This window comes from Sus scrofa, chromosome 10 (assembly GCF_054392235.1).
Source record: "Sus scrofa isolate SSC_HxYL_T2T_F1_AM1 chromosome 10, Sscrofa_HxYL_maternal_Yorkshire_Landrace_v2.0, whole genome shotgun sequence".
Taxonomy (NCBI): Eukaryota; Metazoa; Chordata; class Mammalia; order Artiodactyla; family Suidae; genus Sus; species Sus scrofa.
Genome location: NC_139392.1, coordinates 40,114,946 through 40,125,000, shown reverse-complemented (window position 1 = coordinate 40,125,000; position 10,055 = coordinate 40,114,946).

The window sequence follows — 10,055 nt, the reverse complement described above, 5'->3', positions numbered from 1 at the left end:
ACCGGCCGACACGCGCGCGCCCTCGCTCGAGCGGACAGGAGAGGGGTGGCAACGAGGGCCAAGGCCCAAGGCCCCTCCCCCCCACCCACCCAGGAGCGGCACGGCTATGACGGCCGGCCCGCAGCGGCTAGCCGGGTCCCGACTCGCGCTCAGGTGAGCTCAGCAGAGCCGGGAGGGAGGGGCACGCGGCAGGGGGTGGGGGGTGGCAGAAGGCCACCCCTCGACCACACGCAACGACACCGGCGGACAGGCGGGGCAAGGAAGCGGCGGCGGGCACGGAGCGGGGCCGCAGCGGGCCCAGGAAAGCGAGACGCACCAGGACGCCGGTCCGGGGGTCGGCAGATGGGGACCAGACAGACGGGAGGTCAGACAGACGAGCGGGAGCGAGGAGGGCGAACGTGGGAGCGGCCGGCATCGAGAGAGATGCCACAAAGGGACGGTGGCGGAGGGGGCGGCCGCAGGCCTCCAACGAGGTGGGGGGGGGCCACGGGGACCATCCCCAAAAACCAGATGCGAGTCGGCTGCCAGGGCACGACACGGGGTCTCACCGCCAGAGGCCTCCAGCACAACGGCGGTCCCGCCGCAACACCCAGGACGCCGACTGGCCTCCCCCTCAACCCCTGGGGGCCCCCCCCTCGCGGGGGCCCCACGACCGCCACCGACGACACCGACGAGCCACAGCCGGCCCCGTGGAAACAAGTCTCCCAAGGCACCTACCGACGACCACCCCCCACACCCCACACGCACCCGCCGTGCCCAACCCTCTTCCCCCACCCCCCCGCGCACAGGGGGACACCCGAGAAGCACATCACCCAGGGACACCCGCCCGGCCACGGCGGCCAGGGGGTGACACCCACACGAGGTGAGGCCATTTCAGGTCCCCGGTTGACACGGGGGCGGGAGGGAGAGAGACATGGCACAGGCAAGGCAGGGCGGTCACCTGTTCGGGGCAGGGGGAGGGCCGGCAGCACCGGGGAAGGGCGGCAATGCACACGGGGCAAGGGCTGTGAGGCAGGGACGCGGGTGCCTGCCCAGGGAGAGGAGAAAGGACCCAGGCACGCCAGGCAAACCAGCACGGGGTCACACCACCACACACACGAGGGCAGTCCCATGACACCTGGGACACCAGGCGGCCTCAGTCGCCCCAGAGCACTCCACGACCCGGCCCCACCACCAGGGCCCCATGTGCAAAGGCTTCCCCCCCCCTGCCACGTGGGGGGGGGGCTCGTCCGCCTCATCTCACCCATCCGTCCATCTTTCCACCCTCATCTCATCCGTCCTTCACCTAGTCCACCCTCCAGGGCCTGACGCCTGGGGGAAACGCTCCTGAGCGAGGCGGCCCGAACCATGCTCGCTCACCACCTCCACACCACCAGCTGCGACCCCAGGCGAGTGCGGGAAGAACCGACAGGCGGCTCGCAGCGGGGGAGGCAGGGGCAGAGGCCGCCGGGGGACGGGGCGCATCCCCCTCCTCCACTTCCCCTTCCAAGGGGAGGGGCACCACGTGCCCACGCAGCACACAGCCCGGCGCTGGATGCCAAAACCCGGCCCGGCCCGGCGTGACCCTCCCCCAACTCGGAGGGGGGAGGTACAGGCCGCATTAGGCAAAAGAGCAGCGCTTGGCCCCCACCGCGGGGGCCAGCGCACCCCTCGCGCGAGGGCGGCTCTTGCCCACACGCTGTGGCAAGTAGCACCGGCAGCTACTGCCTTGCACACTTCAGAGGGGCGGCGGCTGGGGGGTCCAGGTACCCCAAGGCCCCCCTCTCAGATCGCTAGAGAAGGCTTTCTCACCGAGGGCGCGTCGTGCCCCCCACACCATCGTTCGCCCCTTCGGGGACCCACGGGAGTGGGAACACTCCCAAAAAGTGGGAAGTCAGAAGGGGGGGGGTCTGCGGTATGGGTAAAGCACACAGCCCATGTGAGCGTCCACGGTCAGAGCCGGGAGAGCAAGAGTCTGTGCTGCCACCAGGCTTGCCTTTCAGACTTTTCCACGTGGGTGGAGGGGTGCCACGTCCGGAAAGCCAGACGGGGACCCCCCCTTCACATCTCCCGGCCCACCGCGGTCGCTCTCACGACCACATGCAGCCTTCCCGGTCAAGGGAGAAGCATGGGGCGTGCCGCTCAAGGGCCAAGGGCTGCCCTCACTGGCACACAGTGAGGGAGACCCATGACAAGGGGTCCACCTGAGCCCCTCCCGGGGAGGGGACACAAGCTTCCCCTGCCTTACCGTCTCGACCCCCTCCCCTGAGCTTTAGGAAGCTGCTCGTGGGGCACGCCACCACCACAGTGGGGACCCGAGGGGACTCACCGCTGGGAGAGGAAAACGACACCACCGCTCGGCCTCGGGCATCTGACAGGCAACCCGGAGTACTCCAGGGGCACCACAGAGGACCAGGGGAGGCACGCTCACGCACCCGCAGGGATGCGAAGCATGGCAGCGAGGGAGGCCTCCCCCCCACTTTGGGGAGGGACCGCTCGCAAGGCACACGCCAAGGCGGCAAAGCGAGAATGCCTGCTGCGTCCCAAAGGACCCAGGCCCCCCCCCCCCGACTGACACCCGAAGGCAGCAGGGCGGGAGACCAGAGGTCAGGCTGGAGGCCGCACCCCTGCCTTCCCCCACACCACCCGCAGGTGGGGGAGGAGCAGCGAGGGGCCCGCGACAGAATGAGAGGCGCGGCCCAGCTCACCATGAGCGGCCGTCCCTCATCTGGCGCGGCTTAAGCCCAAGCCCAGGAGAGCGCCACATCACCACATCGATCAGTCCTGGCAGAGCCAGGGAAGAGCCCAGAAGAGGGGAGGGAGGGCCAGCAAAGACAATCACCACGGGGGCCTGCTTCAGCTTCACCGGCACCCCCTCCTCCTCCTCCTCCTCCCCTTCCTCTCTCAGGGGAGAGACAGCGGCTGACAACCCCGGGAGGGAGAACGCCTGACACGTGGCACGGAGCCAACAGGGTGGGGTTGTCCCAGCCGAGCCGCCGGGTGCCCGCAGCAGGGAGGCACACAGGGTAGAAGACCCCACAGGGCCACGCGCCCTGCCGCCCTCGGGTCAGCCAGAGACCGGAGGAGACACCGCAGCACGGGCCAGCTGGATGCACAAGTGAGAGCCGGCGCACAGGCCCAGGCGAGCGGCCCCCACGCGGGGTGCAAAGGGCAGGGTCAGGCCTTGGACAGCAGCCGAAAGCCCAAAGCCCCCCACGTGCATCCAGAGGCCCAAGGTCTCCAGCGACAGGCGCTGAAGAGGATCGTGTCAGCATCTACCTGGTGACAGAAAAGGCGTATTTCGGCCGCGAAAAATGTCCATGCCCAGCAGCGGGGCCCACCCACAGGACGTGGGGGTATCCCCGGAACCCCCATCCGGACACTTGTCCCCCAGCCCTGCCCTAGAGTCGCCAGACCCAGCGCTCTCAGAGCCATCTGGTCGACCCGGGGAGCGTGACCGCAAGGAAGGGACAGGGACATGAAGGAGGTGGAGCCGGCCGGCCAGCCGGGGAAGCCCTTCCCGGCTTGCCCACGCGGGCAGGTATCGGTCTGTCCGGAGCTCCAGACGGGGACTTGGCTCCCCCAAAATCCAGGACACACCATCCAGCTCAGGCCGGTCCCCACCTCCCGACCGATCGACCGACCGACAGGGAAACACTCCGAGGGCGGGGGGCGGGAAATGAGAGCGTGGGAAACGAAGTCTTGTCCAACGACCGGGACCCTACATGGGCACGCCTCAGGCCCAGGTGCACCCTTCCCGGCCACACCCGGGAGCAGGGGGCCGGCGGGGTACCGTCCACCGTCTCCGGATCCATCAGGACTTGGAAAAAAAAATGTTTCCACGGAGGCGCCTCCGACGAACGGACCCCGCGAAGGAAGGCGCCGGGGCCCGAGCCACCCTTTCCGCTCCACCCCTCACGTCTTGTGCCGGTCTAGACCTCGTGAGTACGACTCCGCACGGGCCGGCGGTAGCCATCAGTCGGGGGGCAGGCGGGGAGGGGCCCATGCCGGCATGACGACCGGGAAACAAGCGTGCCGGCCACCGAGCCTGTCGCGCCCTCCAACGCCCTCAGCGCACAACCCGGGCCGCTCCTCACTTCGGGGATGAGAGGCTGGAGGGACCGCAGGCGGGAGTCATTCACGCTCCAAAGGGCGACCCGGGACAAGGCCAGGCCACCCGAGCACAGGCAGTCCCGGGCGCCGCACACCCTCTCCCCTCGCTAGGGAGGCGGCCCGGCCCAGGCCTGGTCGGTCCCCGGGGCCGGAGCGGCAAGAGCGGATGCTGGTCGACCCGGCCAGGCGGCCCCAGAGCCTGCCTGGGGAGCGCGGTGACAGTCACTCCCTCACAGGCCTGCAGGCCCAATCTCCGGTGAGAGAGGGACACTCCCAGGCCTCTGAGCCACCGGAGCTGTCGCCGCCAGTGTCGCCAGCCTCCCGGAACTCTGACTCAGGCCGGATGGCTGAGTCACATCCCTCGCGAAGGTCCCCAAAGCTGCAGAGGGAAGGGACGATATAAAAGCGGACACTAGATGGCACGCGACAACCGCCACCAACGTCACCGGGACAGATCCGGAAGGCCGGCCGGCCGGCGGCGACACAACGACACAGCGCCGGCCACCCAAATGCCCGAGCTCTTCCCGGGGCCGAGGCGCCAGGCGTCCTGCACGACCGCGAAGCTTGCCTCGCGGAGCTGCCTCCTGGCAAGGCACTGCGTGGCGTGATGGCAGCAGATGGAAAGAGGGGGGCGGCGGCGGCGGCGGCGGCGGCGGCGGCGGCGGCGGCGGCGGGGAAGGAGCTGGGAAGAGGTTCTCGCTGTTGCCTAGAAGGAGCCGCGCTCGCTCCCCCAAGCATGTCCCTTCCTGGGCTTGGGAATTCCAGAGAGAAGCCGGCGCGGTGAGGGTGGCACTAGCGAGAGAGATCTCAGGTTCCCCTCCACCTTCTCTTCTCTCCCCCACCCCCACCCCACCTCCCTGCACGGAGCTGGAGGAGGGAGGGAGAGAGGGAGGGTGGGAGGGTAGGCGGGGACTGGCAAAAACGAAACCGGGCAAGCTCTCGGAGAACGACAACGCAGGAGTCGGTTTACCTGCCACCCTTACCGACGGAGACGGTCTGTCAAAAGCAGACAAGCAAAGCCCAGAAGCTTAGGAAGGGAGAGAAGGATACAGTCGATCCTAGGAAAGTGGAAATGAAAATCTCTCTCTGCATAGACTGAGACAAAGTCCAAAGAGAACAAATGGCTGCCTGGGGCAAATGCTCTGGTGGTCAGGTCATAGAAACATGGATTTCAGCATGACTGACCAACCACAATGGAGGGAAAGTACAACGCAACACTATGAGTGTGTGTGTGTGTTGGGGGGGGGGGGTGAACTGAAATCTCATCCAAAACAAAACAAAACAAAACAAAAAAAGGAAAACAACCCCCCCCCAAAAAAAACCCAAAAAACAACAACAGAAGAAGAAGAAGAAGAAGGAAGCCCACGACCAACAGGGTCAAGGCTCCTGCTTTCTCAACGCGGTGGCTCTGGTTGCCCCTGTGTGGTGCAGGTTCCATCTCTGCCTCAGGAAAAACTTCCACTTGCTGCCCGTGGGTGTGGCCAAAAAGTAAAACATAAAGCTGAAACGGGAGGGAGAGGGGGTGGAGAAAACCCGAAACAAACAATAAACTTTGCAAGTCTCAGGATTGCCATCCTGGGGTAGTGGAAACAAATCCGACCAGGAACCATGAGGTTGCAGGTTTGATCCCTGGCTCACTTGTTGGGTTAAGGATCTGGCATTGCCGTGAGCTGTGGTGTCCGTCACAGACGCGGCTCGGATCCCGCGTGGCTGTGCCTGTGGTGTAGGCCGGCAGGTAAGGCTCCGAATTGACCCCTAGCCTGGGAACCTCCATGTGCTGCGGGTGTGGCTCCCCCCCAAAAAAAACCAGAAAGAGAGAGAGAGAGAGAGAGAGAGAGAGAAAGAAAGAAAGAAAGAAAGAAAGAAAGAAAGAAAGAAAGAAAGAAAGAAAGAAAGAAAGAGAAAGAAAGAAAGGAAGGAAAGAGAAAGATAGAGAGAGAGAAAGAAAGAAAGAAAGAAAGAAAGAAAGAAAGAAAGAAAGAAAGAAAGAAAGAAAGAAAGAAAGAAAAAGAAAGGAGAAAGAAAGGAAGAAAGGAAGGAAGGAAAGAGAAAGAAAGAAAGAAAAGAAAAAGAAAGAGAGAGAGAGAAAAGAAAGAAAGGAAGAAAGGAAGGAAGGAAAGAAAAAGAAGGAAAAAGAAATCCATCTTGGAGTTCCCGCTGTGCCTAGGTCACAGCTGAGCCTCAAGTTCGATCCCTGGCACAGGAAAGGCAGTGCAGCAGGAAAAAAAAAAAAAAAAAAAAAAAAGAACAACTCCATCTTGCTGGTTGGGCAGGGGAGATGCAATTGCCGGATGACATTCCACAACTCTGCCAAACTGGCAAAACCACGACGCACTTAGTACAGGAGTCATTGAAGACATGGATGTGAAAGCATCTTCTTGCTATCGATTCATTTCCCACAATCCCAGGAAGAGCCATTGGAACAGGGCTCCCATTCCTGGCACGATATCTTTTCTAGGTGTGGGTGGATGCATCTTTTCTCATGGTTGTTTTCCTTTTGACCAAACTTAACTTCAGCCTCCACCATGTCATCTTTTGGGCTCTCAAGCCTGCCATGAGAATATGGTCACCAAAGTCCTCGCCCAGAGGCACCTTTGCCCAGCACCAGTGCCGCCGTCTCCCCCCACCTCCTCCTCCTCCTCCTCCTCCTCCAACCCCCGCCAAGCACCCCACCCCCCACCCCGCTTTGTATTGTTCAGCTGTCTTGCACTGGTCTCTCACACGGTGGCGGTGTGGTCCTACGCATGTCTCCCAACCACATTCAAGTGGACTTCCGGGATCATCATTTTCTGTTTCCTAACTGCACTTTCGTCGTTCTTAGGAGGTTTGCTTCCCTCCCCGCCTCCCCCCCACCCCCCGCGCGCGCGCGCGCGCCCACGCTTGGTGTTGAATCGGAGCTGCATCTGCTAGCCTGAGCCACAGCCACAGCAACGGCGGGATCCGAGCCACATCTGAGACCTTATGCCACAGCTCGCGGAAAAATGCCAGATCCTTAAACCCCTGAGCGAGGCCAGGGATCAAACCTGCCACCTCGTGATTCCTAGTCCGATTCGTTTCTGCCCCGCCATGACAGGAATTCCTTCCTGTGTTCTTTTGGGTCATGGTTGTTTCCAGCTCCACAGAATTCCTCCCCGTGCTCATGTGACATCTGGGATGTGGCGGGGGGCGGGCCGCAAGGTTTTGTTCCCCTACAGTCATGCCTTGAAAAAAGTCTTGTACAACGTTTCACAGTCCAGATCCAGAAGCTGAATCCGCAGCCGGTTCCATCTCATGAAACCGATCTCCCAGCCCAGGAAAACCAAAGGTCGTGGTTGGAGCCCGTGATAAACCCCAGGTCTGAGTCCCGAGCACTGCTGCTCAGGGAAGATTTCGAGGTGTCAGGGTCCAAGGATCCTCCTGGGCACTTGGAAATGTCTCCGATGTGTGCAGGCAGGCATGAGGATGAGAAGGGGCTAAAGAGGGGCAGAGGGTGGTGATCTCTTGTCGGTGGATGTCAAGGGTTGGCGCTTCCTTTTGTGGATCTCCCGGAAAAGTCAAATGTGGGAGAAAAACTGGACCCGTGAGTTCGAGGAGAGGGATGGCCAGAGAAAACCAGAAGAATTCCATCTGCCGACCATTGGGTAGGTAGGAGGGCAAAAACCGAAACCTCAAGCATGAGATGAACAGAACCACATGCTTCTAGCCATCCATAAACCCCGTAAGATAAGATCGTTTCTGCTGAGATACCCTCTCCCTCCCCCCACCCACCCAGGGCGAAGGATCCCTGGGTGGTGGCAGAGGGGTGGGCATGGAACTTCCACAGGCCCTGGGGACACACCCCACCCCACCCCCAAGAAACCCCTAGAAGCTTGGAATTCTGATGTCTGTGGTGTGATGACCATAAACACTGGCTTTTGTGCCATGTCTGCTAGAAGATATGGTTTCCATGACAAATAAAGTGATTTTTAGCAAGTTTTTCTCCACTTGAGATGTATTGAAAATACGTCTTCATTCAGGGGGAGGTAGGTGTAGGTGACAGACGTGGCCACTCAGCTCAGATCGGGTGATCTGGCAGGGCATAGCTCTGGCTGAGGTGCAGGCCAGCAGCTACAGCTCCGATTCTTCAACCCCTAGCCCAGGGAACTTCCATATCCCGAGGGTGCACTCCTAAAAAACAAAAAACAAAATGAACAACACACAAAGAGGGAGCATCTCATCGATGGCAGACCAAATTCCAATGTATATGTATATGTGTACATAGGTATGTACGTATGGATGTGTGTGTGTATGTGTATATTATCGAGAGAGAGAGAGAGAGAGAGAGAGAGAGAGAGAGGATTTTTTAGAGCCATAACTGTGGCATACGGAAGTTCCCAAACCAGGGGTCGAACCGGCATACATGGATACTAGTCGGGTTTGTTACCACTGAGCCACAACAGGAACTCCCCACATTCCAATATTTAATGAGAAAATACATTTTTGATGCTTTAGGCAACCCTGCAAACACCCTTATTTAAGTGACTGGACTTAACAAAAAGGAATCCCTAGCACCTAGTAACAGAGCAAAGATAAAGAAGCACAAGGCAGGAATTCCCGTTGTGGCTCGGTGGAAACGAACCCGACTAGCATTGACCCCTAACCTGGGAACCTACAAAATGGCACATGTGAAGCCCTAAAAGAAGACTACACACACACACACACACACACACACACACACACACACACACACACACACACACACACACACACACGGCACAGACAGATGCGAAAGGAAAAGAAAAGGAAGGAAAAAAGAAAAGGGAAGAAAGAGAGAAATGAACAGGCAGAACAAGCCATTGTGAATGATCTCTAGGGACAGGTATTTTTCTCCAAGCATAATTTTATTTTTCCCCAAGTGATACCAGACCTCTCTCTCTCTCTCTCTCACACACACACACACACACACACACACACACACACACACTCTCCCTCTCTCTCTCTCTTTGAAAAAATTTATGTATTTAGTGGAGTTCCCATTGTGACTCAGCAGGTAGGAATCTGAGTAGCATCCATGAGAGTGCTGGTTTGATCCCTGGCCTCGCTCAGTGGGTGAAAGATCTGGCATTGCCCTGAACTGTGGTGTAGGTTGCAGACACAGATCGGACCTGGTGTTGCTGTGTCTGTGGTGTAGGCCAGTGGCTCAAGCTCTGATTCCCTAGCCTGGGAACCTCCGTGTGCCGTGAGTGCCACCCGAAGAAAGCAAGGGGAAAAAAAAAAAAAAAAGAAACATAAAAACCTGGATTGGGGAGATCCCATTGTGGCTCATTGGTAACAAAGCTGAGGAGCACCCACGAGGATGCAGATTCGATCCTGGGGTGGGGGGGGGGGGTGCTGGTGCTGGTGGTGCTGAGGTGTGTGCGTGTGGGGTGATAAATAGGTTACCTCTGGCTTCTGGGGGGTGAGAGTCAGCATGCTTTTCCTGCACCTGCTGCTCCTGGGCAATTATTTAGTTTTGGTTTCTTGTTCCTTTGTTTTTGTGGTCCTGCATTGTGGTGAGTACTGGTGTAAGTGGCAGGTTCCTATTTGATCCGACATTTCTTTGGCTCTGGTGTCGGTTGACAGCCATGGTCATGACTGGTGGTGGTTGTTAAGTCTCCAGGAGTTCCACGCAACATTCTGATTGTCTTTCTTCCTTGGGCTTTGGCTGCAGCCTCCCCCCCCCCCCTCCCCCCATCATATGGAGGTTCCCGGGCTAGGGGCCGAATCAGACCTACAACTGCTGGGGTGTATGCCACAGTCACAAGCACCATCAGATCCAAGCTGCGTCTGCAACCTACACCGCAGCGCAAGGTGATGCCACCAGATCCTAAACCCACTGTGGAAGGCCTGGGATCGAACCTGCAACCTCATGGTTCCTGGTTGGATTCCTTTCCACTATTCCACGACGGGAACTCCTGGGCTTTGGCTTTTGACAGGTGGAGGGACACAGCTTTCTGAAACGGTGG